We start from the raw sequence: 25,974 nt of genomic DNA on the forward strand, positions 1-25,974 counted from the left end.
GACAACGTTCTAATCATTAAAACATCCCGAGACTCACCCCGAGCCTCGAACTTAATCCCGTTATGACTAAACCGCTACTTTAATACTTAGAGATCGTCTCATGCCGAATAGCTCGAAAAAATCCACATTATAATGTGGCCTCAACAATATATCACCGACATGCATCAAAACAAACAATTTACCCTCAACGGCCGAGTTACCATCACACCCCTGTAATTAAAAATATGGACTCACATGCATGCATTTCACATCATATTATAATATAATCAACATATACATGAATTTTATCAATTAATAACACAATTAAGCAAGTATGGCCCTCCCGGCCTACCATTCATGCCGTTAAACACATCGGAGAATTCGGGGCATTACATAAAGATACGTTGGGTTTAAGTTCAAATTTCAATACATTCATGCATAGTTTATTTGAAATGCCCATGTTCAACTTCGTTATTGTCAAGGTCGAACTTTACTTTTACCATGTATTTTTAAAAAAAATACTTGATGGTGTGTAACTTCGTTATTCTATTTATATATTATTTTTCTAGTTACTTTCCCTCATCCTCGAGTATGATCTCGAGGTTTCGAGGTCAAAATTTATTTGCAAAAATTTCCAGCCCTAGTCTCAACTTATGCTTTTTTGTTGGTTTATCTAGAATTCCAACATTTGACTGTGTCTATTAGGTCTTGTTGGTTTGTTCTAGAATTCTTTAGTTCGTGTTTTGTTAATGATCCATACACTTATTTTTATTAGAGTTTATTTTTATGGATGTTATATTTTTTCGAGCTCAAGGTATGATTGTATACCACTTATGCCCCCTTAATATCGTATGATTGTGATCTTAGGTTATTGGATTTTGAGTGTTTACAAAAAAGTATAACAATAAAAATACAACATTTGAATGAAATTTAGTGCTTTATTGACAAAAAGCAAAAATCAAATACAAGCTTGGTTAAAACGAATAAACATCATTCCTACATTACTGATAATAAGGTAGTAGATGTTCACCATTCCAAGCTCACGGGAACAATCCTCCATTTAACCTTGCTAGTTTATAAATTCCAGGTCAAATGATGGACTCCATCTGGTAGGGTCCCTCTCAATTAGGCTAGACGTAACGCCCTAGTTACTCCAAGACCGTGACTGTGAACTTTAAACCGTGCTTAACTCGCTAAACGAGTCATTTGGTTATAAACGTGCATCTAGGTGTTATTAATAGGCTAAGGTGAAAAATCTCGATCAAAAGGAAATGGTATATTTTATTTAAAACATAAAACTGTACATTGGCCCATAAAAGTGTTTATAAGTTATTTACAATCCAAAATGGTCATTACAGTGTAAAAATTACAACCCGCCGACCTAAGTGGCAAAATATAGGGTTGACCCCTAGTTCCTCTGAGAAACACATTGGCCGTGGTGGTCAAGCGGCCGCATATGTACACATCGCCACCTAAGCTCTCCACTCAAGGCTGGGTGAGCTTCTCTTTTCCTTTACCTGCACCACATAGCACCAGTTAGCTAAGGCTTAGAAAGAAAACTCATTACTACATGTATACAATATCAATTGATGATTATGACAATCATACTGAGCTTGTAGCCCAAATCAGATAAGTGGTGATCAATAAAGATTCTGATAATCATGTTGGGGCTTGCAGCCCAATCAGATAAGTGACTATTAAGTCATACTCTGAATAGATGACTAATAAGTCTATCTCTAGGGTTCTGAACCCTAATCAGATAAGTGACTAATGAGTAAGTCACGAACTTAAACAAAATAAGTGACTATGGAGTCACGAACTTGAATCAGATAAGTGACTGATGAGTAAGTCATGAACTTGGGCTTCGCACCCATAGCCGTGAGACGATGCAGTCACCTGGGCCTTCTGGCCCCGACTCTAAGTAACTAGCCTTTAGACTAGACAAGCGCTTTTGTTTTCATCGAACTTTAGTTCGTTCAACCATTTCATTCTTATGACGATAATGCTTATGTCGATTAAATCTAATCTTTTCGGCTTGCGTTAAACACGCTAATACCGTTCTTGGCTCATAAGCCAATACCATATGACTAGTGCTCAGTACTACTGTCGAACTTGACTAATAAGTCACAGCTTCACAATCAATACTGACGCCATTGCCGATTCTGACTAATAAGTCAGTACCATTCACAGATAAGCAAGATTGCTAAGCATTTAATATGAAATCAATGTCCACATATATATCACTCAACATGCCTCATTAATAACCATGCATGTCACATACTGGGTGCAGTTTTCTTACCTCTAGTTCGAGCGTGAAATAATAAAAGAACGACCCTTGAGAACGATCAGTTCTTAAGTCCCTTAGCGGTCACCTAGTCATAACCAAATATGGGATTCCATCAATAAAATGAATAATAAAAGGTTCCCGAACCAAGACCTAGCCTCCGCGACGTCGAATCCTACTAAACCGGGTAGTAAGAATGATCATGAGGCCTAAGGTTTGAGTTCCCATTACAAAAACACATTTATGGCCAAATAGGCCCTTAAGAGCCGCGACCCTACTCCACTATGCCGCGGCCCGCCTCCCAAACAGAGGCGCAAGCCTCTTCTCTATCTACACCTTGCGCTGCGGCATACCAACCTAGCATCGCGGCCTACCTGCCCATCAGCCATAAACCCCTATTTTCTCCCATCAAAAACTCATCAAACTCTTATCAAATCAACCCAGAAATCACAACCAATCACCAACACATCATGTCCACTATTTTAACCACAAAACCCAAGCTTTAAACCATTTAAAACCTCATCAAATTCCCACTTCTATAATCAAAACTTCAAGCTCAAAACTAACACAAAAACAGAGCAAGGAACCAAAAAAAGACCTGAAACCTTACCTTAAACTCATGATTAAACCCTCTTTAATGGTAGAACACAAACCTAGACCCTCATGGCTTGATTCCCTATCTTGAATCCTCAATTGGAGCTTCAAAATTCCAAAGGAAAAAGAAGAAAAAGATGATTGTGGGAGAGGAGAAGGAAGGCTCTGTTTTACTTCAGCTTATGTCCTTCTATTGCTTTCTATGGTTGAATATATCCCTTGGTCAAATGACCAAAATGCCCCTAGGTCACATTTATTTCCTTAACAGCCCCCAAGGGCAAAATCGTCCTTTCATGTTTATCTCGTTAATTATAATTAACGTCCTCCAATTCTCGTTATTCCCAATATTCTCAAATACTAATAAATCATATCCCATTATCCTTTAATTCCCAGTAATGTACTAATCATCAAATCACCCCGAGACTCACCCCAAGCCTCGAAATAACCCCGTTATGACCAAACCGCTAACTTGCATTCAAAGATCGTCTCATGCCGAATAGCTCGAACAAATTCACATTATAATGTGGCCTCATCATAAATCACCAACATGCATGAAAATATACAAATATGCCCTCAACGGGGCCAAATTACCAAAATACCCTTATAATGAAAAGTGGACCCACATGCATGCATTTATCATCATATAATAATATAATTCACATAATCATGCATATAATCATTTAATGGCATAATAAATCAATTATGGCCCTCCCAGCCTACTAATCCAACCATGAAACCTCATTAGGGATTTTGGGGTATTACAACTATCACCTCCTTACAAAAATTTCGTCCTCGAAATTTACCTGAACAGCTTGGGATATTGATTCTGCATATCTGACTCCAGCTCCCAGGTCGCTTCCTTGACCTTGTTGTTCCTCCATAATACCTTAACCAAAGGTATCGTTTTATTCCCGAAGACCTTGTCCTTTCTATCAAGTATCTGGACTCGCTGTTCCTCATAGGAGAGATCTGCCTCAAGCTTCAGATCTTCGTAACTCAAGACATGAGTCACATCAGATACATACCTTCGAAGAGCTGAAACATGAAATACGTTATGCACGACTGACAATGTCGGTGGTAAGGCCAACCTGCAAGCCACCTGACCAATCCTCTCTAGGATTTCAAATGGACCAACAAATCTAGGGCTCAACTTGCCCTTTTTCCCAAATCTTCTCACCCCTTTCCATGGTGAGACTCTAAGGAAGACATATTCTCCCACTTGGAACTCCACGTTCATGCACTTGGGATTTGTATAACTTTTCTGTCTACTTTGAGAAGCAAGCATCCGAGCTCTAATCTTCTCAATGGCCTCACTGGTCCTCTGAACTGCCTCAGGACCCAAGTATCTCCTTTCCCCTGTCTCATCCCAATGAATGAGAGATCTGCATTTCCTATCATACAACATCTCATAAAGTGCAGACCCAATGGTCGACTGGTAGCTGTTGTTGTAGGAAAACTCTATCAAAGGTGAATACTTACTCCAGGATCCACCAAAGTCCAGCACACATGCTCGCAACATGTCCTCTAATATCTGGATCGTCCTATCAGATTGTCGATCTGTCTGAGGATGATAAGTAGTACTGAACTTCAACTGTGTTCCCATGGCCTTCTGTAAACTTCCCCAGAACTTGGAGGTGAAAGTGGGGTCTTGATCTGACACGATCGACCTCGGTTCTCCATGAAGGCGCATGATCTCTCTCACATAGAGATCTGCATACTAGTCAACTGCATAAGTAGTCCTCACTGGTAAGAAGTGAGCTGACTTGGTATATCGATCCACAATGAATCATGTTGACCAACAGTCCTGGGTAGCCCCACTATAAATCCATCGTGATGTCTTCCCATTTCCACTCTGGGATGTCTAGAGGCTGCAATAATCCTGCTGGCCTCTGATGCTCAGCCTTGACCTATTGACATGTCAAGCATTTAGCCACATACTCCATTACATCATTCTTCATCCCAAGCCACCAATACAGTGATCTCACATACTGGTACATCTTCGTGATGCCTGGATGCAAAGAATAAGGAGTGGTATGAGATTCATCCAGAATCTCTCACCTCATAGCAGTGTCTAACGGAACACATATCCGACCCTTGTATCTCAACAAGCCCATCTCGGACACTGTGTAATCTCTGGACAGTCCAGCTAATACATCCTCTCTAATCTTGATCAGTTGTGGATCACCCAACTGACCCTCCTTGATTCTTTCCAACAATGTAGACTGTAGCGTAATGTTGGCCAACTGGCCCACCAGCAACTCTATACCAGCTCTGGTCATATCATCTGCTAACTCTCTGACTATCAACCTCGCACTATAAATCTATCCCAGACCCTTCCACCTTAAAGCATCAGCTACCACGTTGGATTTTCCTAGATGATACAAGATCTCACAGTCATAATCTTTTACTAACTCCAGCCAACGACTTTGTCTCATATTCAAGTCTTTCTGCATGAAGACGTACTTCAGGCTCTTGTGGTCAATGTAAATATTACACCTCTCCCCATAAAGGTAATGCCTCCATACCTTCAAAGCAAAGTTCACAGCTGCCAACTCTAAATCATGAGTGGGATATCTATGTTCATACTCCTTCAGCTGACGTGAAGCATAAGCGATCACATTCCCCGACTGCATCAAAACATAACCCAAAGCTTGATGTGAGGCATCACAGTATATCACAAACTTCTCCTGATTTGTTGGAAGACTCAGAACTAGAGTTGTAATCAACCTCTGCTTTAGTTCCTGGAAGCTGTTCTCACACCTGTCTGACCACACAAACTTCTGATTCTTGCATGTCAGCTCAGTCAATGAAGTAGCAATCTTAGAGAATCCTTCCACGAAATGTCTATAATAACCTGCCAAACCAAGGAAACTTCTCACCTCCGAAGCATTCTTTGGCCTTGGCCAATCTCTGACTGCCTCAATCTTGACTGGATCTACTTTAATCCCCTCCTTACTGACAATGTGCCCAAGGTTAGTTACCTGAGATAACCAGAACTCACACTTCTTAAACTTTGCAAACAGACCGTGTTCCCTCAGTCTCTATAGAACCAACCTCAAATGCTGCTCATGCTCTGACTCTGACTGAGAATAAACCAAAATATCATCGATGAAGACGATCACAAACTGGTCCAAATAGTCCTTGAACACTCTGTTCATCAAATCTATAAAAGCAGCTGGGGCATTAGTCAATCCAAAGGACATGACTAAGAACTCATAATGTCCATATGTAGAGTGAAAGGCAGTCTTTGGTATATCTCCCTCCTTGACCCTCAACTAATGATAGCCAGAACGAAGGTCTATCTTTGAGAATACCCTTTTACCTTGCACCTGATCAAACAGATCATCTATCCTTGGCAAAGGAAACTTGTTCTTAATTGTTAGCTTATTCAGTTCTCTATAATCAATACACATCCTCAGAGAACCATCCTGTTTTTTTCACAAATAGAACTGGTGCACCCCAAGGTGAGAAACTAGTTCTAATAAAACCCAAATCCAACAGCTCCTACAACTGTACTTTCAATTATTTTAACTCAGCTTGGGCCATTCTATAAGGTGCTCTAGACACTGGCTCCGTCCTTGGTGCCAGTTCTATCACAAATTCAATCTCTCTATGTGGTGGCAACCCTGGTAAATCTTCTGGAAACACATCTAGAAACTCACATTCTATCTTGGTCTCTTTTTGTCTCATTGGCGTGATCTGAGTGGTATCCACCACACTGGCTAAGTACCCTATGCAACCTCCTTGTAATAGATCTCTAGCCCTTAACATAGAAATCATAGGTATACAGGGTCCATGCATAGTACCAACAAACACAAAAGGATCCTCGCCTTCAGGCTCAAAGGTGACCATCTTCCTTCTGCAATCAATGGTTGCCCCATACTTCACTAACCAGTCCATACCCAAAATCATGTCAAAGTCAGTCATAACTAACTCTATCAAATCCATTGACAATTCTCTTCCCTCCACTGTCGTTGGCAAAGATCTAACCCATCTCCTGGATACTACTAACTCCCCAGTGGGTAATAAGGTCCCAAACAACATAATAATCACATGGTCTACCCAATCTATCAATAATTCTACTTGCAACAAAAGAATGTGCAACACCAGAATCAATAAAAATAGTATAAGGGGTTCCAGCACTAAGAAGCTGACCTGTAACTACTGAGGGTGAAGCCTCAACTTCTGCTTGAGTCAATGTGAACACTCGAGCTAGGGATGAGCTGTCCGCCTTTCTGGGTTCTTCTTTTCTTGCTTTAGGGCAATCTTTCTTGAAATGTCCCACTGCCCCACATAAGAAGCAAGCCTTTTCCCTACACTCTCCCATATGGTGCCTCTTGCACCTAGGGCATTCAGGATAAGTCTTCCAGGCCTCACTACCACCCTGGCGGCCAATTGAAATACCACGTGGTCGCCTGTCAGGGCTTGGAGCTTGGAAGATGTCAGGATCCTTCCTCTTCTGATCACTAGGGCCTTCGCCCCTACCTGAACCCACAAATGGAGGTCCTGCCCTCCTAAACTCTCTTCTGGCTACATTGTCCCACCAAATCTTGTTCTCTGCGCTCTCAGCTGTGAGCGCCTTTTCAACCACCTGTGCATAAGTAGTAACTCGAGCCACAGTGGTGATAAGAACATGTCGGGCTAATCTAGGATGTAGCCCCTCGAGAAATCTCTCCCTTCTGGTCCCATCAGTGGGCACCAACTCCATGGAAAACTTTTCCAATCTATCAAACTTCAGAGCATATTCAGTCACTGATAAACTCCCTTGAAGTAATCTAATAAACTCTTTAGCCTTTGCAGCCCTGATGGCATCATTATAATACTTTTCATTGAATAAAGTCTAAAACTCTTCCAACCTTAGTGCATTGATGTTTCTGGTCTGGGATATAACTTCCCACCAAATTCGGGCATCCTCCTGAAACATGTATGTGGCACAGGCCACCCTCTCATGAAGTCAAGGATGGTGATAATCATGCTCATCCATTGCTCAGCCTTAGCTGGATCTGCACTACCCTAAAAAACTAGAGGATGTTGTTTCCTAAACCTTTCATATAAAGGTTCCCATTTTCTTCCAGCCTTAGGTAGTTGCTCAACTATTGGCACCGATACAGGTGGTGCCTTTGGCAAAATGTTCCCTGCAGGAACTTGTTGTTGTCTCAGGAGGCAGATTTCTTCTTCCTGCCTCAATACTCTAGCCTGTAAGTCATTAAACAGTTGCTGCCAGTTATCAGGAGCTGACTGTGGAATCTGATTCTGGTCATTCTCTTGACCCTGTCTGTTATTCTGGCCTTGATCTTCCTGGCCAGCTGATGAATCTGTCTGTCTTGGAATCATTCTTATAACTTAAACCTTGCTGCAATAGTCAACGCGAACAGTTAGGCAGTGATAATTAAACCTCTTGCCGCCTCACAGTCCAAGATCAATAGATAATCACCCATATTCCACAATTATATAGTTATACAAATGGATACATGATCATAGCATTTAGCATTTAACACATATCAGTTAATAATTCACAATGAACAATACTAATAAGTATGTTCTAGCAATATTAGTACTAATAAGCATGTTCTTGCTCATGATTCAGTAGTCAAGGCCCAACCTTATTAAAGTATTTCATATGTAGACTGGTAAAGCATTTATATTCTATTTAAGTAGTTAAACATATAACAACATAAATAGTTACCAAACCATGAGTCGAGATTGTCTTAAGTGGTGAGTGTACATGCCCAGCCAGTCTACAGAAACCCTAAACCTTGGCATGCTCTAATACCAAGTTGTAATGCCCTGGTTACTCCAAGACCATTACTGTGAACTTTAAACCGTGCTTAACACACTAAATGAGTCATTTAGTTATAAACGTGCATCTAGGTGTTATTAATAGGCTAAGGTGAAAAATCTCGATCAAAAGGAAATGATATATTTTATTTAAAACAAAAAAACTGTACATGGGCCCATAAAAGTGTTTACAATTTATTTACAATCCAAAATGTTCATTACAGTGTAAAAATTACAACCAGCCGACCTAAGCGGCAAAATATAGGGTTAACCCCTAGTTCCTTTGAGAAACACCTTGGCCATGGAGGTCAAGCGACCGCATATGTACACATCGCCACCTAAGCTCTCCACTCAAGGCTGGGTGAGCTTTTCTTTTCCTTTACCTACACCACATAGCCCCCGTGAGCCAAGGCTCAGCAAGAAAACTCATTACTCTGAATAGATGACTAATAAGTCTATCTCTAGGGCTCTGAACTCTAATCAGATAAGTGACTAATGAGTAAGTCACGAACTTAAACTAGATAAGTGACTATGGAGTCATGAACTTGAATCAGATAAGTGACTGATGAGTAAGTCACGAACTTGAGCTCCACACCCATAGCCATGTGACGATGCAGTCACTTGGGCCTTCTGGCCCCAGCTCTAAGTAACTAGCCTTTAGACTAGACAAGCGCTTTTGTTTTCATCGAACTTAAGGTCGGTCAAGCATTTCATGCTTATGACGATAATGCTTATGTCGATTAGATCTAATCTTTTCGGCTTGTGTTAAACACACTAATACCATTCTTGGCTCATAAGCCAATACCATACGACCAGTGCTCAATACTACTACCGAACTTGACTAATAAGTCACAGCTTCACAATCAATACTGACGCCATTACTGATTCTGACTAATAAGTCAGTACCATTCATAGATAAGTAAGACTGCTAAGTTTTAATATGAAATCAATGTCCACATATATAGCACTCAACAGGCCTCATTAATAACCATGCATGTCACATAGTGGGTGTAGTTTTCTTACCTCTGGTTCAAGCATGAAATAATAAAAGAACGACCCCTTGAGAACGATCAGTCCTTAAGTCCCTTAGTGGTCACCTAGTCATAACAAAATATGGGATTCCATCAATAAAATGAATAATAAAAGGTTCCCGGACCAAGACCTAGCCTCTGGGACGTCAAATCCTACTAAACTGGGTAGTAGGAATGATCCCAAGGCCTAAGGTTTGAGTTCCCATGACAAAAACACATTTCTGGCCAAATAGGCCCTTAAGAGCCGCAACCCTACTCCACTATGCTGCGGCTCGCCTCCCAAACAGAGGCGCAAGCCTCTTCTCTGTCTGCACCTTGCGTCGCGGCATACCAACCTAGCGTCGTGGCCCTACCTGCCCATCAGTCAAAAACCCTTGTTTTCTCCCATCAAAACCTCATCAAAATCTTGTCAAATCAACCCAGAAATCACAACCAATCACCAACACATCATGTCCACTATTTTAACCACAAAACCCAAGCTTTAAACCATTTAATACCTCATCAAATTCCCACTTCTATAATCAAAATTTCAAGCTCAAAACTAACACAAAAACAGAGTAAGGAACCAGAAAAAGACTTGAAACCTTACCTTAAACTCAGGATTAAACCCTCTTCAATGGTAGAACACAAACCTAGACCCTCAAGGCTTGATTCCCTAGTTTGAATCCTCAATTGGAGCTTCAAAATTCTAAAGGAAAAAGAAGAAAAAGATGATCGTGGGAGAGGAGAAGGAAGGCTCTGTTTTACTTCAGCTTATGTTCTTCCATTGCTTTCTATGGTTGAATATATCCCTTGGTCAAATGACCAAAATTCCCCTAGGTCACATTTATTTCCTTAACAACCCCAAGGGCAAAATCATCCTTTCCTGTCTATCTCGTTAATTATAATTAACGTCCTCAAATTCCCATTATTCCCAATATTCTCAAATACTAATAAATCATATCGCATTATCCTTTGATTCCCAGTAATGTACTAATCATCAAATCACCCCCGTGCCCCGAAATAACCCCGTTATGACCAAACTGCTAACTTGCATTCAAAGATCGTCTCATGCCAAATAGCTCGAACAAATCCACATTATAATGTGGCCTCATCATAAACCACCAACATGCATGAAAACATACAAATATGCCCTCAACGGGCCAAATTACCAAAATACCCTTATAATGAAAAGTGGACCCACATGCATGCATTTATCATCATATAATAATATAATTCACATAATCATGCATATAATCATTTCATGGCATAATAAATCAATTATGGCTCTCCCAGCCTACTAATCCAACCATAAAACTCTATTAGGGATTTTGGGGCATAACACCAATGCACTCTAGCAGATGGGTCTCGTGTGGCCAAAAACACTAGCCTCAATATCAATTCTCCCAATCTGAATTTCCTGTCTCGGACTCTTTTGTTAAAATATCTCGTAGCCCTCTACTGGTATGCAACATTTTTCAACTCGGCTTCGTCTCATCTTTCTTTGAGAAGATCCAAACTTTCTTTGAGCTAGGATTGGTTCGAGGTTTGATCGTATGCGTCGCGCTTTATAGTTGGGATTTCGATCTCTATAGGAAACATGGCCTCGCATCCATAGGCCAGGGAGAAGGGGATATGTCCTGTTTAGGTTCTCGTCACCGTTCTATATGCCCACAGGACGTAAGGTAGTTCTTTTGGCCATCTTCCCTTGGCTTCTTCTAGCCTTTTCTTCATAGAACTCTTTAGGGTCTTGTTTACTGCTTCGATCTAGCCATTTTCCTATGGATTGGCCACAGAGGAAAAGCTTTTAATTATCCCATTTTTTGTGCAGAATTGTGTGAATGAATCACTATCAAATTGGGTCCCATTATCCGACACAATCTTCTTGGGCATCCTGTATCTACATATGATATTCTTTACTATGAAATCTAGGACTTTCTTCGAGGTGATAGTAGCTAAGGGTTCAGCTTCGGTCCACTTCGTGAAATAATCTACGACGGCTACAACATATTTTACTCCACCTTTTCTGGTAGGCAGGGAGCCTATGAGGTCGATTCCCCATACCACGAATGGCCATGGGGATCTCATCATGGTAAGCTCGGTGGGTGGAGCTCGCGGTATTGAAGCAAACTGTTAACACTTATCACAATGCTTAACATACTCGAATGAGTCTGCCTTGACTGTAGGATCCTTGCCTAGTCACCTTTTTTGACAGACTATGCCCCCCAATGTGGTCTCTGCAAAATCCATCGTGGATTTCTTCTAAAATCTTCTTTGCCTTGGGGGTGTTACACACCTAAGTAATGGAATGGAGTATCCCCTTCTGTACAATTTTCCTTCCAAGATGGTGTATCTTGGTATTTTGTACATAAGTTTTCTAGCCTCGTTCCGGTCTGCTGGGAGACTTCCGGTTTCGAGGTAGTCAATTATCGGGGTCACCCGGGTGGGTTGCGAGTCAATGATGTTGACATCTTCATCATTGGGCTCGGTTATGCTCGGAAGCAGTAAGAATTCAACTGGAACCATGTTGAGTGTGTCAACCTCTTTAGTCGTGGCAAGGGCCAATGCGTTTGCATTTAAATTTAGTTCCCGTGGAACTTGTTCTATGGCATAGAACTCAAATTCCCCAAATGCTGCCTTAACTTTCTCAAAATAGGCTGTCATTTTTATGACACGAGCCTGATATTCACCTCGGACCTGGTTAACGACCAATTGAGAGTCACTATAACAGTCTATGGCCTTTGCCTTGAGCTCGGAGGCTATTCAGAGACCTGCTAATAATGCCTCGTACTAAGCCTCGTTACTCGATGCTTCAAAGCCAAACCTTAATGCTGAATGAAAATGATTTCCCATTGGGGTGATCAAAACGATTCTTGCCCCCGACCCATTTTCATTAGAGGACCCATCAATGTAAAGTCTCCACAGATCGCGGGTTGGGGCTATGACTTCCTCGTTTGAGATTCTTATACATTCGACAATGAAGTCTGGCAAAGCCTGCCCTTTGACCGTCTTTCTAGGATGATAGGTGATCTCGAACTATCCGAGTTCGATGACCCATTTTAACAATCTCTCGGATGCTTCAGGCTTGGACAATACTTGCCTTAACGACTGATCGAATGTGTTTGGAAATAAGGTCGAAGCTTTCGAGATGCTTGTATTAGGCACAAAGCCAGTTTTTCTATTAATGGGTATCTCAATTTCCCCCAGTAACCTTTTGCTAACGTAGTAAACGAGTTTTTTTACCTTCTTATCCTCCCGAACAAGTACTACACCGATGGCATGCTCGATTGTGGTAAGGTATAAGTACAAGACTTCCCCTGTGATTAGTTTAGACAAGATTGGTGGCTCGGCTAGATGTTTCTAAAGGTTCTGAAACGCAAGTTCACACTCGTCTGACCACTCAAATTTCTTTCCCCTTCTCAAAAGATTAACGAATGGAAGGCACCGATCTGTAAATTTCATGATAAACCTACTTAAGGCAGTCGTTCGTCCAGTTAGGCTCTGGATATCTTTATGTTTTCGAGGTGAGAGCATGTCAACTAACACCTTAATCTTGTTGGTATTAGCCTCTATACCCCGAGCGTTCACTATGAATCCGAGAAACTTTTCCGAGGACACTTTGACTGAGCATTTTTGTGGGTTAAGCCTCATATTGGATTTTTGGAGCACAGAGAAGCATTTAGCGAGATCGTCCACATGGTTACATTTATGTTTGGACTTGACTAACATATCATCTACATAAACTTCCATGTTATTCCCTATCTACTCAGCAAACATCCTATTCACCAGTCTTTGGTATTTGGCTTCTGCGTTCTTGAGCCCGAAAGGCATCACATTGTAGCAATACAAGCCTTTATCGGTCATGAAGCTCATGTGTTTCTGGTCCAACGCATGCATGGCTATCTGGTTATATCCAGAGTAACCATCCATGAAGGACATGATGTTGTGACCCGCAGTGGCATCTACGAGCTGATCGATTCGAGGAAAGGGAAAGCAATCCTTAGGACATGCCTTGTTGAGATCTGAATAATCAATGCAAGTTTGCCACTTGCAATTGGGCTTCGAAACCAGTACAGGATTGGCTATCCAATCAGGGTAGAAAGCATCTCAGATAAACCTTTTGACCTCATCTTTTAAGACTTTCTTTCTATCATCGTCCAAGAGCTTCCTTTTTTGTTGCTTCAGAGGGAAGCTTTTATCTATGTGAGTGCATGGCTTATAATGCTCGGACTGATCCCTACCATATCCGAGTGTGACCACACAAACACATCCTAGTTTTCTCTCAGGAAGCGAGTTAATTGCTATTTTGCATCCTCAAAAAGATTATTTCCTATTTTTACCACCCTCGTGGTATCTTTCTCATCGAGCCTTACTTCTTCAAGCTCCTCAATTGGTTTGAGATCGACCCTTTCTTCTTCTACTCTAGGATCAATCTCTTCTTTGATTTTGAAGACGAATCCGTTCATTTCCCGAATAACAACATGTGCACTTGTTTGGTTCTTTCCTCTCATGCAAATGATATAGCATTCCCATGCAGCGAGCTAGTCTCCTTTCAACGTCCCAATGCCACTAGACATCGGGAACTTGATGGCCAAATGCCTAACAGACAACATTGCTCCCAGCCCAATCAGGGCTGGTCTCCCGAGCCGTACGTTGTAGGCAGACGGGGTGTCCACCACTATGAATTCCATCATCTTGGTCACCGAGACTGGATAGTCTCCCAAGGTTACGGGGAGCTTGATGGATCCCGTGCTGGCAATCCCTTCTTCTGAAAATCCATACAACTTCGTTGCATAGACTTTCAAATCTCAAAGTGTGAGTCCCATCTTTTCTAGAGTGGTCTTATAAAGGATAGTGACTGAGCTCCTGTTATCTATTAGGACTCTGTGCACCCTTTTGTTTGCAAGCTGAAGTGTGATGACCAAATGGTCATTTTGGGGAAACTGAACATGTGAAGCATCCTCTTCTGTAAAAGTAATGGGTTGAGATTCAACCCTTTGTTGCTTTGGATCTCGCAGCTTAGGTTTGTAGTGAGACCAGTCTCTCATCTTGAGCTCATTCACATATCTCTTCTAGGAATTTCGGCCTGATCCAAGAAGTTGTGGTCCTCCAAGATGGTTACCACATCCTCCCCATCTATTGGGGGAGGTCAATCATCCTCCCTTGCTCGTGAGGTGGTATTCTACTAGGCAGGTTGCGCATAAGTTGTCCTCTGTCCAGCTGACGCCTGAGTTGGATTTTGGTTTCTTATGTATTGTCTAAAATACCCTCTCAAGATTAGGCATTCGATTTCGTCCTTTAGCTGTCAGCACTCATCGGTGGTATGTTCGACGTCCCTGTGGAACCTGTAGTACTTATTGGTGCCTCTCTTTGATTTCTGATTTCGCATTAGGTCAGGTCGCCTAAACGGGACTTGATTCTCATTTGCAACAAATATATTCTCCTGATTTTCAGTGAGCTCGGTGTAAACCATATAAATGGAGAAATACTTGTCTCCCTTCTTCTTTTTCCCCCCGTCCGCCTCTGAGTTATTCCCTTCATTTTTCTTTCTTTTTGAAGGGTTGTCTCCTGAGGGTCGAGACGTTGATGGGGTAGCCGAGATCGAGGCTGAGTTAACATTCGTCGATGTAGTTATAATGGGCTGAGAGGTCAGTTTTAATGCTGACCTCGCCTCCTCTACATTGACGAATCTTTGAGCCTTTTTGTTGAACTCAGTTATTGTTCTTATCGATTTTCTCTCCATATCATCCTAAAGGGGACTTCCTAGCAATATACCAGCTCGAACAACCATAAGATGACCACCATCATCAACATTACGGGCTCGAGCCACCTCGATGTTAAACCTTGCCAGGTAGCTTTTTAATGACTCTCCCGGCTGTTGTCTAACATTGGTCAAGGCCGAGGCCTCAAGCCTTTCGCCTACCATGGCCTTGAATTGTTTCTTAAATTCTTTTGCCAAATGATCCCAAGATGAGATCGAATGTCTTCTGAATTTATCGAACCAATTTTTTGCTGGTCCTGTCAAAGTTGTTGGAAATAGCATGCATCTGAGCTCGTAGCCAACGTTGCTGACAAGCATGATTGTAATGACCCAAAATCACTAATAAGGCTTAAGTTGCTTGATTAGCATGGCAGGAGGGCATAATTGGTATATGTGTGATTTAATGGTTAAAATGCAAGATTATGTGGCATGCATGATTAATATGATTATATGACTATGTCACATGCATGTTTGTGAGTATTAGATATGCATGTGGGCCCTTTATAATTTATAAGGGCATATTTGTCATTTTGGCCCGTTGAGGGCATAAATGTGATTATATGTGATAAATTGTTGAGACCACATTATTATGTGGATATATTTGCAGCATATGGCTGGAAATGGTCCTAGTGAGCAGATTGACGAAATAGTCACAGCAGGGTTTAATACCCGGCTCGGGGAAGCCTAGGGGTATTTGGAAGGAAGTTTGATGGATATCTTGGGAATTATTTGATATTGAATAAATATTGGTAATTAAATGGGATGACGAGATTAATTGGTTAATGGTAGGAACACTTGAGGAATTAGCGGGAATTGGGAGCAAAATGACTATATTACCCTTTAAGTACCCTTGGAAGATTAGTAAATCTTGGAGGGCAGCAAGGTCTTTTTCCTAGAAACTAAGGGATATACTCAGAGATCATTTAGGACTAGTACAGAAGGAAGTAGAAATTTCAGTCTTCACCCTCTCCTCTCCCTCAAGGGTTCTCTTTCTCTTTCTCTCTCTCTCTCTCTCAATATGCTTTGAAGCTTAGGAAGGAAAAGGGCAGAAGCTTAGGTCTTAAGCTGGGAAGTTTGCTGGGAATTTTGAAGGAATTGAAGCTCTTAACCAAGAAATTCAGCTAGGAGCTTGGGGGTTTAAGCTCAAGGTTAGAAGATTGAAAGCTGGTGGGAGATTTAACCATAGCTAAGGTGAGTTCTTGTTCTTGGTTATTATGTTAAGAAAAATTATGATTATTTGAATGGTTTTAGACTGGGTTTTGGGTAGAGAATTGCTGCTAAATTGGAGTATTAGCTTTAGTAATATAACTATGGTTTTGTGTTTGATTGAGTAAGCGAAACCCTTAATATATAGCTAAATTTGTTTTAAATTGGGGAGGTTTGTTTAGGTGAAGTGTTGGGGAAAATTGGCTGGGAAATGTGTGGAAGGAACCCATAAATTCTGGGCTTGAAGGGGCGTGCTGCGACCCAGCTCTGGGGCACCGCGGCGCATGTGGCCATTTTGGACTGGGTATGCTCTCTGAGATGGGGGCGCACCGGGACCAGGAGAGGCAAGTCGCGACCCGCCTCCCCTTTGGCTTGGCTCCTTGCTCTCTAACTTGGGGGAAATTCGTGACCCACTAAGCCAGGTCGCAACCCGCCTAGGGATTTTAGCCTTAGAATGGTTTCTATAATCGGTAAGGCTTGGGGGTTCGAACCTAGGCGCTTGGGACAATTTCTACTACCCGGTTTAGTAGAAATTGAGGTCCCGGAGGCTAGTCTCTGTCTCCGAAGTTTTTATTTGGATTGGAAGTTAACAATTACCCATTGGACAGTGTGACTAGGTTTATCACTAAGGCTCGAGGCTAAGGATCGTGCTTGGGACCATTCCATTATCTCCGTTTAGAATTAAAGGTAAGAAAACTGCACCCTTGTGTGGCTATGTTGGGACCGAGATTGTAACGCCCTACTACCTTAGAGCCGTTACTAAGTGAGTTTAAAATGTGCAATTAACCCGCTCAGCGAGGTTTTTAGAACAAAAGTGTGATTAAACAAAAAAACAAGGCTGTAATCTTTAAAAGTACTCCATTTCATTAAAAGTTCCAAGAGTTTAACATTTGGGATCCCAAAACGAGGTTTGTAAAATATTTACAGTTCAAAATAGATTTACAGATGACTAATTATCAAAAACATAGTTTAATACAGCCATTTCTCAAAATGCCACCAACCAAAGCAGTCGGGCAGGCCAAACATGTACGCGCCGCCCCCACGCTCTCCGTACTCATGGCTGGTTGACTTTCTCTTTGCCCTTACCTGCAACACAGAGCACCCGTGAGCCGAAGCCCAGCAAGAAAACTCATACAGCACATAACATATGCATATCATACAATCGCTATAGCGGATAACTCACAGATAAACAGACACTCCATAAGATTTAAACACATATACGGCCATGCCGTCCCAGAAGCGTTACCAAAGCCTGGGTTCACGGTCCACACAGTAAGGATATCCCATGTATCCATTGGGGTCTCACCCTAACCATAAGCACTCCATGTGCTAAATGATATTCCCGGCCCCACTGCCGTTCTCGGACTTCACCGTTCTTGGCCCTTCGCCGTTCCCGGCTCCTTTGTCGTTCATTCTGCTATAACCACATATAGCATTCTCAAACAGCAATCAAACATATAATAATTCATTTAAGGCTACATCCTAACAAAAATACAATTTAGGGCCGTGCCCTGCTCTACGGGTGTTACAGTTTTCTTACCTGTATCCCGAGCTTCACAATGCACCAAGGTCACGAGCACGATCCTCTATCCCGAGCCTCTCCGGAAACCTAGTCACAACATATAGGAAGTACTCTTTAGTACTAACCAATCCAAAACCACCCCTCGGGGCTAACCTCATACTCTTGGAATCCCCAAATTCCTAAAACAATGTATCGGAAACATTCCCCGAGCCCCCGGAGCAAATGCCCAAAAATGCAAAATTTCCTATCCTGAAAATAGCCTAGCGCCGCAGCGCCCAGCAAGTTAGAGAGTACCCCCAGCCCTGAAGCAGCCTCGTGCTGCGGCACCAAAGAACAGGGCCGCAACGCCCCTTCGCGAACCCAGAAATCTGGGTTTTCCCCTGCATTTTTCCCGAACCAAAACACCTCCAAATCAACCCAAACACATACCTAAACCCCAAAACCAATTTAAAACCCCAAATAAATCATCTAACAACCTTTAAACATCGAAAACAAACTCAATCACACTCAAAATCCACTCTTGAGTTTCAAATTTCAGAAGTTCAAACCATGGCTTTTAAAACATAATCCAGAGCCTAAACACTGCAAACCAAACTTCTAAAATCTTAAACCACACTAGGTACGAAATTTAAACATGCTAAGAATTCATACCTCAATCAAAACTCAGCTTGAACTCTTCTCAACTCCAGCTTTAAGCCTCCTTCCTTTTAATTATCCTAACTGAATTTCCAAGTAAAACCAGCCATATTTCCTTTAGGTTCCCACACTTAATCTCTGTAAATTCAAGCTTAATTTCAATAAAAACATAGCACAAATTCTTACCTTTGATCAATCCTTGCTCAAATTCAAATTTGGTTGCCTCAAACTCCCTTAATTCTCTCCTAGGTTTCAAGAATTCAGTTCTCCTCTTTTTCTCCTCTTTTCCTCTAGCTTTTCCCCCAATTTCAGCATAAGCCAATTTCTAGCTAAGTGTTATACGTGAATCCCCTTTTCCCACAGCTGAAGTTTATCTAAACCTTTGCCAAAAGCCCATTTTACCCCTCATAGAAATCCTTTCCTAACTAAACCTCAAGGTCCTTTTTGTCATTTCATTTCTATTACTATTCTACCACTTTCCCGTCACAACTTGTTACTCTCAGCAGTTACTAATGGTTACTCATGTTACTCAATCACCAATAACCATTAACCACTGTTGACCACGTTTTTGGCCAACGACGTGAGAACGTCAAAAACGATAAAGCCTTCAAGAGAAATTAAATGACACAGACAATTTTGAACAGAAAGTAAATAACACACGTAATTTTTATAGTGGTTCAGCCCCAATATGTTGGTAATAGCCTAATCCACTTAGAGTTGTGATTATAGATCTGTACTCAAGATCAGATGAACCGAGCCAACTGAGTTTCTTCAGTACAGATTACAAGAATACAAGAATTCTTTCAGATATAAGCACTTTCTCTCTCTAGAAAATTCAGCCCAAAAGTCTCCAAAGAAGAAGAAGCCCCCTTTCCTAATCCCATAAGCCATATATTTATAGGCTTAGGATCATACATCTGATATCCCCTAGAATCGGGATATTTTATTATATTTATTACATTTAAATTACAAAAATATTTAAAATGTAACAGAACACCAAATTTGTGGGAAGAATGAGAGATTCCCGCGTATACCAAGATCGATTCTTGTTGAAGCCGTTTCTGGGAATCTTGACGTAGTCTGTTCTACCTGGTTGATGAATATCACCTTCTAGTCAGCCATACCTCTACTGGACAGTCACGCACTTGGCTGGTAGGACACGCACTCCTCTCGTCTAACATGGCACTCTGGTCTAACATACCATATCTCGTCTAACATGGCACTCTGGTCTAACATGCCATATCTCGTCTAACATGGCACTCTGGTCTAACATGCCATATCTTGTCTAACATGGCACTCTGGTCTAACATGACACATCTCTGGTCTAACATGGCTTACTGAGCTACTCCTAAGCCAAGTCACTTTATCACAACTCTGAGGAGCCAATATATTTATTGACTTATTAATGTGTCTTTTACGGACCATGTATTGCCACTTGTCACCTCTATTTCCACATCATCAATCTCCAATTTTTGGGGATAACAACCACTAATTCTCAATTCAACTTATGAAATTCCCCAAAGTACCCCTAGGCTCCTCCCGAGCCGGGTATAAAATCCCGTTGTGACTTTTAAGTTGACAAGCTCTCTAGGACCGTCTCGGCACGTGCATCACATTAATATCACCACACTCACGTGGTACAAATCACATAATACAATTATCACATTTATGCCCTCAGCGGGCTAAAATTACCAATTTACCCCTAACATGCAAACAGGGCCCACATGCATATTTATACCACCTAAACATGCATTCTAATCGCATAGTCATTCAAATTCATATATTATCATGTTAATTCACTTATTTCCCTCCAGGCACACTAATCAAGGTCCTAAACCTTATTAGCAACTTGGGGTGTTACAATTATCCCCTCCTTACAAGAATTTCATCCTCGAAATTACCTGAACAACTTGGGATGCCGTTCCCGCATATCATACTCAAGCTCCCACGTCACCTCTTCAACCTTGATGTTCCTCCACAGCACTTTAACCAAGGCGATGGTCTTGCTTCGCAAGAATTTGTCCTTCCTATCAAGGATCTGAACAGGCTTTTCCTCGTATGATAAATCCTAATCCAACTCCAAGTTCTCATAGCTCAACACATGAGTAGTATCTGATACATATTTCCGAAGCATGGACACATGAAACACATCATGAACCCCTAATAAAGCTGGAGGCATTGCTAATCTGTAAGCTACCTCCCCAACTCGTTCCAAAACCTCAAAGGGGCCAACAAACCTGGGACTCATCTTGCCCCGAACACTGAATTGTTTCACTCCTCTCAGGGGTGAAACCCTGAGGAATACATGATCGCCGACCTGAAACTCTACACTCCTGCGTCTCAGATCTGAGTAACTCTTCTGACGACTCTGGGAGGCGAGCATACGAGCTCTAATCTTCTCAATTCCCTCATTGGTCCTCTGAACCATCTCAGGACCTAAATATCTTCTCTCACCAGTCTCATCCCAGTGTATCGGTGACCTACACTTCCTCCCATACAGCATCTCATACGGAGCCACTCCGATAGTCGCTTAATAGCTATTATTATATGAGAACTCAATCCATGGGAGATACTTACTCCAAGATCCCCCAAAGTCCAACACACAGGCTCGTAACATATCCTCCAATATCTGAATCGTCCTCTCAGACTGCCCATCTGTCTGAGGATGATAAGTGGTATTGAACCGTAGCTGTGTGCCCATTGCCTTCTACAGGCTCTCCCAAAACATGGAGGTGAAGGTGGGGTCTCTGTTGGATACTATCGACCTCGGAGCCCCATGAAGTCGGACAATTTCTTTCACATATAGCTCAGCATACTGCTCCACAGTATTAGTTATTCTCACAGGTAAAAAGTGGGTGGACTTAGTATACCTGTCTACGATCACCCACATCGAATCATGCTGACCCACGGTCTTCGGCAATCCAACTACAAAGTCCATGGTAATATCCTCCCATTTCCACTCGGGAATCCCTAGAGGCTGCAACAACTCTGGTGGCCTCTGATGTTCAGCCTTGATCTGCTGACAAGTCAAGCACCTAGTCACATAGTCCACCACATCCCTCTTCATACCTGACCACCAGTACATAACTTTCAAGTCTTGGTACATCTTCGTAGTACCTGGGTGTAAAGAGTAGGGAGTGGTATGAGACTCATCTAGAATCTCTCGTCGAACATCTGGATCAACCGGAACACAAATCCATCCCTTATACTTTAGTAAACCCATCTTTGAGATAGAGAAGTCCTTAATCATTCCAGCTAGGACATTCTCCCTACGTTCAACTAATTGGGGATCCTTTCCCTGTGCCTCCTTAATCCTTTCAAGGAGCGTGGACTGAAGAGTAATGTTAGCTAACCTACCAACCACTAACTCTATACCTGCTCTGGCCATCTCCTCAGCTAGTCTGTTTGATATCTTCCTCGAACTAAACAACTGTCCTGGGCCCTTCCGGCTCAATGCATCAGCCACTACATTAGCCTTCCCAGGATGGTATAAAATGTCACAGTCGTAATCTTTTACCAACTCCAGCCACCGCCTTTGGCGCATATTCAGATCTTTCTAGGTAAAGAAGTACTTTAAACTCTTGTGATCTGTATATATCTCGCACCTTTCACCATACAAGTAATGTCTCCAAGCCTTAAGTGTGAATACCACTGCAGCCAACTCCAGATCATGCGTAGGATATCTCTGCTCGTACTCCTTTAACTGCCTTGATGCATAAGCTATTACTTTCCCAGCTTGCATCAACACACATCCCAAACCCTGTCTGGAAGCGTCACAGTAAACCACAAACTTCTCATTGTCTGTCAGCAGGCTCAACACTAGTGCAGTAATTAACCGTCGCTTCAACTCCTTGAAACTATTCTCACACCGATCTGTCCACACATACTTAGTTTTCTTTCTTGTCAACTCTGCCAATGGAGTAGCAATCCTAGAGTACCCCTCTACAAATCGCCGGTAGTACCCTGCCAACCCAAGAAAACTTCTGACTTCAGGAACACTGCTCGGTATAGGCCAATCTCTCACTGCCTCTATCTTACTTGGGTCAACCAGTATCCCCTCCTTACTAACGATATGAACCAGAAATGTAACTTGCGGTAACCAAAACTCGCACTTGCTAAACTTAGCATATAACTTATGCTCTCTCAGCCGTTGCAGCACCAAGCGCAGATGATGCTCATGCTCTGTCTCTGACTGGGAGTATACTAGTATATCATTGATAAATACAATTACGAGCTTATCCAGGTAGTCCTTGAAAATTCTATTCATCATATCCATGAAAGCTGCTGGGGCATTGGTTAATCCAAAGGACATAACCAGAAATTCATAATGAGCGCACCTTATGTTAGGAAAATATTGTTTTGCCTCAATGGAAATGATTATAATATTACAACTCTATGTAATATATTACAAATAAATAATGATTGATTGAATAAGATTACAACTCAATAACTGAAAATACAAATAGACTAAAGAACAAGAAGAAGAGAAGAAGAAGAGAAGAAGAATAGAATGGTGAAAATACAACTCAAAGCAAAATGTTACAAGTAAATTAAAATGTTTGAAATAAAGAAAAGAAGATTACTACCTTTGAACAAGAAATACAAGTAATAGGAACAAGAGAATAAGAAGAAAACAATGCAATAGAAAGAAGAACAGAAATACAAGAAACTCTCACTTACACAACCCAAGTGAAGAGGGTTGGGGATCACCAACTTGAACAAGGTTTAAAACCTTTGTCCAAAAGCTTATTTCCCCCTAACTCAAGCACTAAGGGATCTCTCTCAGATATTGGAAAAGCTTTCTGGAATTATCAAGCCTCAAGGTGTTTCTAGCCAAGTGCTCTAATGGATAGAAATGTTGTGTCTTTCAAGTGAGCTATAGGCTCCTATTTATAGAGTTTAGAGCCACCCTTTGAATTTCAAATTCCACCAACCCCCATGGCTGTTGCCAATGTTTAATTGGATTAATATGGAATTAAAAAAGAGATTTGGGAGTTATTTGGGTTTTTTGAGCCGTTCAACAAATATTGAAAAAACTGAAAATTTGTCAATTTTTTGGCCTGTGGCCGCGGCCAGAGACATTGGTGGCCGCGGCCACTGACCAATTTCAGCACAAAAATTGTGCTATTTTTCCAAACGGTTCCAAACCCTCCCAAATGATTTTGTAACTCCCAAAATACATTATTGGGGTTAAAATCATATCTCTAACAGCCATATCACATATGGCTTTATGAAATTCATCTCAATATTGTGTAACAACAATTTTACACAATAAAGGGTAATATTTGGAAGTTACAAATTTGTAACACTAAATATGTTACATTATTTGGATATATCTCATATATCTAAATATTGTAACTCTCTATTATATGTTACAATATGTGACACACTTTGTCACATTTATTTAATCTAAAACATTAAATTATAATATAATATAATTTTACATTATATTATAAAATAATATAACATTCCCCCACAAGATTAAATAGTTATCTATTGTAACACTTATTTAATCAATCATTATATTTTGAAATATAACATATCCCCCAATTGATTAAATAAGAACTCTCTCTTATAGGAGTCATTGCATTAGTGCATAAAGTAAAGTGTTTTTCAACTTGAACTTTACTATAGTGTAATTATCACAAAATTTGTCGAAAATTAGGTTGCACTAGGCATTGAACCATCTTTTCATGATGAAAAATCGGTGATAACACACACACCTTTGCGATGTTCACTTGAGACCTCTATGTCTCGCTTTGCACCGTTAATGGCCATGTGCACTTTCCATTCATGGACGTTCTTGAGAATACTCCCAATTCTCATGAGAGGCGGCACCACCCCTAGGTCCATATAGGTAGAATTCTTACAGTATTTTGTTACCAAAAATACTTGTCTTTACAAGACTGAACTCTATTAAAAAACTTTTCGGTTTTAACCCTCCACTTGGTAACACACCAGTACTCAATATCTCAGATGGGACTTGTTTTGAGTACAACTAATATTCACTTGATTGACTTGTTGCTACCTATTGAACCTAACACTAGTTGAATAACTAGTGTTAAGATAGGTTACCATCAATCATGAATCTCTTTAGGGAGTTTAAGTCCCATCCCTCGAGATGATGCAGCCACTAAATCCCTCGTTAGTGGCTTAGTGAAAGGATCCGCCAGATTTTCACTTGTTCTCACATAGGATATTGAGATGACTCCTCTTTGAATCAATTCTCTTACATATCCATGTCTTAGACTAATGTGTCTAGACTTCCCATTATACACTCCACTGTATGCTCTAGCCAATGTCGCTTGGCTATCACAATGTATCGATATTGTAGATACATTATCTTTGATTAGGGGAATCTCTATCAACATATCCCTTAACCATTCGACCTCTTTGCCAGTAGCAATTAGAGCTATGAACTCTGCTTCCATAGTGGAATGAGATATACAGGTTTGTTTCTTGGAACCCCAAGAAATTGCACCTCCACCAAGTGTGAACACCCAACCAGTTGTGGACAAGTTGTCCCCAAGATTGGACATCCAACTTGCATCTGTATATCCTTCTAATATCGAAGGAAATTTGGAGTAGTGAAGGCTTAGTCCTTTGGTTTTCTTGAGATAACCTAGGACTCTTCCAATTGCCTTCCACTGATCCACACTTGGATTACTTGTAAACCTACTAAGTTTACTTACTGCAAATGCTATATCAGGTCTAGTACACTGGGCAACGTACATTAGACTCCCTATAGCACTAGCATACTCCAATTGAGCCACCGCTCTTCCTTCATTCTTCTCTAGTTTTACACTATGATCGAATGGAGTATTGGCATCTTTAACCTTGAGATGGTTAAATTTGATCAATACTTTCTCAACATAGTGGGCTTGCCCTAACGCAAAACCCCCACTATGTTTCTTTACTTTGATACCGAGTATGGTATCAACTTCTCCAAGATCTTTCATCATGAAGGTTGATGATAGAAACCTCTTCGTTTCTTCTATCCCTTTCATGCTATTACTTAGAATAAGCATGTCATCCACATATAAGCAAACAATGATCACATATCCCTTACAAGTTTTGGAATACAAACACTTGTCTCCATTGTTATGTCTAAACCCATTAGACATGATGGCTTGATCAAATTTCTCATGCCATTGCTTAGGAGCTTGTTTCAATCCATATAAGGATTTTACAAGTCTACAAACTT

This window comes from Humulus lupulus, chromosome 4, assembly GCF_963169125.1.
Source record: "Humulus lupulus chromosome 4, drHumLupu1.1, whole genome shotgun sequence".
NCBI lineage: Eukaryota > Viridiplantae > Streptophyta > Magnoliopsida > Rosales > Cannabaceae > Humulus > Humulus lupulus.